At 42.6% G+C, this 6,715-nt stretch overlaps 1 pseudogene; it reads right to left on the bottom strand.

The window, feature by feature from the left end:
* Positions 1-1,578: 1,578 nt before the first annotated feature.
* The window catches only part of LOC123116401 (serine carboxypeptidase-like 4), a 46,218-nt pseudogene continuing 41,081 nt past the window's right edge, over positions 1,579-6,715 (bottom strand).

Genomic DNA, 6,715 nt, shown 5'->3' with positions numbered 1-6,715 from the left:
CGGCAACGCTTCTTCTTCGAATTAGTCTTCTGAATTTCGATCCTTCTAAAGTTTGTCTGTCTGAACGGAGTCGACGGAGCTCCAATATATATTCCTGGCACTCCTTAGGGTGGTGAGGACGTGATGTTGGGGTTTCTTGTCGTGTCTGCGCGATGACTAGTTCTGGTGTCACTTCAGATGGATTCAAGGCTTCAACGATCATGATTGTGGCTCCATGGCCCTGAGCCTTAGAGGCATGTGCATGAAAAATTTCTGGCTATCATCAACAAGGTCAGACCCACTCCATAGGTGAGTGACGCCGGCGGCCTAGCGATGATATTTGTCGTTTGGTGGTACATCATACCTGGCCATAAGTCAGGCCAGACCGGGCCTAAAAAGCCCGCAACAGAAAAGCTAGGTCTAGGCCTGGCCTCTGGGCCTAGATTTCAGGCCCAAGCCCGACCCGTTTGTGGAAAACCCTTCAGGCCTCTTCCCTAAAACACACAAATGCAAAGCCCAGGCCCGGCCCAACCTAGCCTTTCGGCTCAAAACTTAAGCCCATGCCCGACCTGTGGGCAAGACCGGGCCGGGACAGGTCGGGCTATTTCGGGTCGGGTCGCCCTGGCTGGGTTTTCCATGGCCAGGTATATGGTCCAGGGACCTCAATGTATTTTTTATCATGTTGGAGATGCTTTGTATTTTTGGTGAACCTCTACAATATATTTGGTTCATTTTCACAAAAAGGATTACCTATATTTTGCCTCAATTTTATTATGTGGGCGGAATTGCCTTCTAAATATGCAAGAGTAATTACTATGTTATTGCCTCTGTGTTTTTTTGTTGGCATTTTGGCAAAATTTGGCTTCAAAACTAAAGGTTTTTTTGGTTGAGGACCATCTTTTTACTTGCATTTGAATGATTAGGGTGGAAGATTTTTTTTAGGGTAGATTAGGGTGGAAGATGTTGCCGCATGACACTATTAAGTAGAAATGGTCCATCTAAGCCCAAGCCCAAGCCATGAAATCATGGTTTGTTGCCACTCTCTCTGTCACGCACGGGTCGGGAGACGCTAGCACACAAATTCGCTAACACGAGGTAATCAGCCAACTGGATTAAGGTGGCACCACTACATAGCAGCGTTATTTAGTGTTTAGTGATCAACATAGTATTATTTCTTGCAATGATCACATATATTCCCTCCGTTTTCATTTACTTCGCATATTAGATTTTACTGAAGTCAAACTTTGTAAAGTTTGATCAAGTTTATAGAAAACAATACAAACATTTACCATAGCAAATCTATATTATGTGAAAGTACATTTAATAATGAATCTAATGGTATTGATTTGTCATTGTATATGCTAATATTTTTGTTTATAAACTTTGTCAAAGTTTACAAAGCTTGATTTTGACCAAAGCTAATACGCGAATTAAATAAAAACGAAGGGAGTAAAAGGAACACTTTCGTGAAATATTCTTTTTTTGGCAATGAGTGTGCCGTATAAAACTAGTCCATCATTTGAAAAATAGTTGTTTGAGGTTAAGACTTTTATTGTACATGGAAAACCCCAATGAACCCAACATGGCAAGTATGACACATCACAGAGGCTTATTATCCGGCCAATGCTGAGCCATCGCAAGACTGTGTGCGCCGCCCCCGACGCGACCTGGCGATCCATCCATTGAAAGTCAGATCGATTTATTCCGCTGCAGCCGTGATCCACCGAGTCCGACTGGAGATCTATTTGCGCTGTTGTGTCACCCTGAAAAGCAATGGCGGAGCCAGGGGTCTTCCTGGGAATTCCCTGGAATACCAAAGATTTTCGTGCAAAAAAAATTACTACATGTATTTTACAGTATAAAGCGAGTTGACTGGAGTTGGCTCATTAGCCCAAACGCACCACGACAGCCACGCACGGTGCCAGACGGGTGTCTGGTTTGGCGCGCGACCAGCCGAGCGCCCGAGCACCTCGTCTCCGTCCCTCGATTCCCAATTGAATCGATCCCCTTTCCCAACCTAGCGCTAGGGCTGGCTCCGGCGGCCGACCTCTCCTGCCTCTCCCTCGGCCCCTTCCCTCCAGTCGGCCGTCTCCCTCCCCTTCGGCGTCCAGTCCTCTCCTCCGTGGTTCCGTCAGGCGTCGGGCCGCCAATCCGCCTCCGGCCTCCCCTGCTCCCCAGTGCGGCGGCAGTCGGCAGCTCCCTCCGGACACCGTCCTCGAGCCTCCCTGGCTCGGCGGCTCCCCGGCGTGGCGGCAGCGCCTTCAGCAGGCAGCAGACGAGCAGTCCGGCCTCCCTCCATTCTGCAATCTGCATCCATCCACACAGTACTGCATCTATTCTTTCCCTCTGTTTCTAAACAAATCTGAAGATTGTTCAGTGATTGCTTGTAAACTGAACTTCAACTTGATTCATTTGCTGCTTACGATGAAGATGTTTGTCCAATGTACATCAGTCCATGCCAAATTGCCACTGCCATTGGTTTCTACTTTGTTTATGTGATTGTGATGTAGATGAAGAAGAAGGATGTTAGCATATTTGAAATGTGGGACAGATCTTGAAAGACAAGCAAAGTAACTTCTACATCCACACCAACTCCATTGAGGTTGAGAGCAATCTGCAGCTAGCACTAGTGCAAACACCCCGACCCCAATTGTAGAAGACGATGAAGCGGTTGATGAAGATGATGAATCAATGCCCCAATTTGAAGCAGATTTGGCAGCTCTGAAACGTGATCCTGGCAAGCGACTTCCCATATATTTGTATCATGCCAATGATCAGGATAGAGTTCGAAGAAGATACATTGACTTGGCTGCTTGTCAACCAAAGGATCATAAGTTTGAGATCAGAAATTTAGTGGACATCCTTGTCCCTTTTGCCCTACTTGGTTTAAGGATCATAAGTGGCTTGAGGATTTCCTGGCAAAAAAAATTACAAGAATACCCAGGAGCAATTTCCTGGCTCCGCCACTGCTGAAAAGGCGTGCACTTGTCCGATCCGCCGAGACGAAGGGTGGTCTCCTTGCTCCTGTATAAAGCGCCAGGAACGGAGCCACTTCAAATCCCGAGGGATTCATCCACTGCTGCTACCTTTTTCCTTGACATGAAGCCGATCAAGTACTGGTACTACCAGCACTAGTACGTGACGAAGACTAGTACTAATTGAGTACTAGATCAGATATTCAACTGATATTCAACTTCTTCTGCTACGTCCACACCCAGCGTCTATCCAGTTTTATCGACTCATGGCATCCATGAAGTACGATCTTCCGTTGCTGGACCGTGACACAAGGTTTACCCTATGGCAAGTCAAGATGCGGGCGTTGTTGGCACAGTCCGATTATGATGTAGCACTGGATAGTTTTGGAAAGAACAGAATTCAGGAATGGACTGATGAGGAGAAAAGAATTGATCGTAAGGCTTTGTCAAAAATTCAACTCCATTTGCATAATAATATTTTGTAGGAAGTTTTGAGCGAGAAAACTGCCGCCGCTCTATGGTTAAAGCTGGAAGGGATTTGCATGACTAAAGATCTCACCAGCAAGATGCATCTGAAGCAAAAATTATTCCTGCACAGGTTACCCGAGGGAGGTAATGTTTTGAATCATATTTCAGAATTTAAAGAGATCATATCTGATCTAGCTGCAATGGAGGTTAAGTATGAAGAGGAAGATACTGCTTTAATGTTACTTTGTTCACTGCCGAGTTCTTATACCAATTTTCGAGACACCATATTATACAGTCGTGATACTCTCACACTTAATGAAGTTTATGAAGCTTTGAACTCTAAGGAGAAGATGAAACTAATGGTGCCTCATGATGGTTCAAGTTCATCCCAAGCAGAGGGATTATCTGTTCGTGGCAGGACAAAGGAGAAGAACTCCAATAATGGAAACAAAGGCAAAAGTAAGAACGGCCACATGGGCCGGTCGCAATCCAGAGACAAGAAGTATTGCAGATATTGCAGGAGAGACGGGCATGACATCTCAGAGTGTTTCAAGTTGCAGAATAAAGAAAAGAGGAAAGGTAACAAACAAGGTGAAAATTCTGCTAACGTTGCTCGTGATGATAGTTCCGATGATGCTCTTGTCGTTATTGCTGGATGTGCTGAGACCAATGATGAATGGGTACTTGACACTGCATGTACTTTCCATATGTGCCCGCATAGAGATTGGTTTAATACTTTTGATTCCACTACCGCTGCTGGTTCCGTTTTGGGTTTTGATAATTCACCATGCAAGATTGAAGGCATAGGTTCTATTCGAATCAAGATGTTTGATGGCATAATCAGAACTTTGACAGATGTTCGGTATATTCCGAAGATGAAGAGAAATCTTATTTCTATGAGTGCCCTTGATGCAAAGGGGTACAAGTATTCAGGTGGAGATAGTGTTTTGAAAGTCACCAAAGGTTCCCTTATTGTGATGAAAGGTGATTTAAGTTCGACCAATGGTCTTTATTACCTTCGAGGTTCTACCGTTTCAGGTAACGCTACTCTAGTTGTTTCAAAGAATTCTGATTGTGATGCTGCTAACCTTTGGCATATGCGTCTTGGACATATGAGTGAACTTGGTTTAGCAGAGTTAAACAAGAGAGGTCTCCTTGATGGATATGAACCTGGTAAATTGAAATTTTGTGAGCATTGTATCTTCGGCAAGCACAAGAGGGTGAAGTTTAATACTTCGACCCATACAACTGAAGGTATTCTTGATTATGTGCATTCTGATTTATGGGGACCATCTCGCAAGAAGTCATTAGGTGGTGCAAGTTACATGCTGACTATTATTGATGATTATTCAAGAAAAGTTTGGCCTTATTTCTTGAAGCATAAATATGAAGCATTCTCAGCATTTAAGGAGTGGAAGATTATGATTGAAAGACAAACTGAAAAGAAGGTAAAGATACTTCGCACTGATAATGGTATGGAATTCTGTTCTAAGCAATTTAAGAATTATTGCAAGTCTGAAGGCATTGTCAGACATTACACCATTCCTTATACTCCTCAACAAAACGGTGTTGCTGAGCGTATGAACAGGACCATTATTTCCAGAGCCCGTTGCATGTTGTCCAATGCAGGTTTGCATAGGCGTTTTTGGGCTGAGGCCGCTTCCACTGCTTGTTATCTCATTAATCGTTCACCATCTATTTCTCTTAATAAGAAAACTCCAATTGAGGTATGGTCTGGTTCACCTGCTGATTATTCACAGTTGAGAGTTTTTGGTTGCACTGCTTATGCTCATGTTGATAATGGAAAGTTGGAGCCTAGGGCTGTTAAGTGCATCTTTTTTGGTTATAAGTCTGGTGTTAAAGGTTTTAAATTGTGGAATCCTGAAACCCAGAAGGTTGTTATTAGCAGAAATGTTATCTTTAATGAATCTGCTATGTTACATGATGTTTCATCTACTAATGTTCCCGTTGAGAGTGAACAACAGCCTACTATTCAGCAGCCTACTGTTCAGGTGGAGCATGTTATTGATTCAGGTGATACATCTGGTAATGAAATTTTTGATGCACATGATGAACCCGTCGTTAATGATGATCATGTCACTCCCACTCCAAATCAGCCTATTGTTCCACCTAGTTGGAATCTTGCACGTGACAGAGTTAGACGGGGTATTAATAAACCTAACAGGTTAATTGAAGAGTGCAATATTGTTTCTTTTGCTTTATCTGTTGCAGAAGAAATTGAAGGTAATGCTGAGCCTTCTTCATATTCCGAGGCTATTATTTCTGGTGATAGTAATAAGTGGATGACCGCTATGCATGATGAGATGGAATCACTTGAAAAGAATGGCACTTGGGATTTAGTAAAATTTCCTAGAGAGAAGAAACCTATTCGTTGCAAGTGGGTTTTCAAGAGGAAAGAAGGTGTTTCTCCTAATGATGAGACAAGATATAAAGCAAGGTTAGTTGCTAAAGGTTATAGCCAGATTCCAGGTATTGACTATAACGAAGTCTTTTCTCCTGTTGTGAAGCATAGCTCTATTCGCACTTTACTCAGTATTGTTGCCATGCATGATCTTGTGCTTGAACAATTGGGTGTTAAAACTGCATTTTTACATGGAGAATTAGAAGAGGATATTTATATGGAACAACCTGAAGGTTTTGTTATTCCTGGAAAAGAAAAGCTTGTCTGTAAGTTAAAGAAATCTCTTTATGGATTGAAGCAATCCCCTAGACAGTGGTACAAGAGATTTGACACCTTTATGCTCTCTCAAGGTTTCAAAAGGTCTAATTATGATAGTTGTGTTTATTTGAAAACTGTCAATGGTTCAACTATTTATTTGCTCCTTTATGTTGATGATATGCTTATTGCTGCAAAGAGTATGTCAGATATTGATGAACTAAAGAAGCAATTGAGTAATGAATTTGAGATGAAGGATTTGGGTGCAGCAAAGAAAATACTTGGCATGGAAATATCCAGAGATAGACCGTCTAGAAAAGTATATCTAAGTTAGAAGGGATATATTGATAAAGTTCTTCGTCATTTTAATATGCATAATGCCAAGCCGGTGAGTACTCCGTTAGCTGCACACTTCAAATTATCATCAGCTTTATGTCCTAAGTCAGATGCAGATATTGAGTACATGTCTAGAGTTCCCTATTCGAGTGCAGTTGGTTCACTTATGTATGCCATGGTTTGTTCTCGTCCGGATTTATCATATGCATTGAGTGTTGTCAGTAGATACATGGCTAATCCTGGAAAAGAGCATTGGAAAGCAGTTCAGTGGATTTTCAGA

This window comes from Triticum aestivum, chromosome 5B (assembly GCF_018294505.1).
Source record: "Triticum aestivum cultivar Chinese Spring chromosome 5B, IWGSC CS RefSeq v2.1, whole genome shotgun sequence".
NCBI lineage: Eukaryota > Viridiplantae > Streptophyta > Magnoliopsida > Poales > Poaceae > Triticum > Triticum aestivum.
This window is presented reverse-complemented; position numbering and strand designations above follow the sequence as displayed.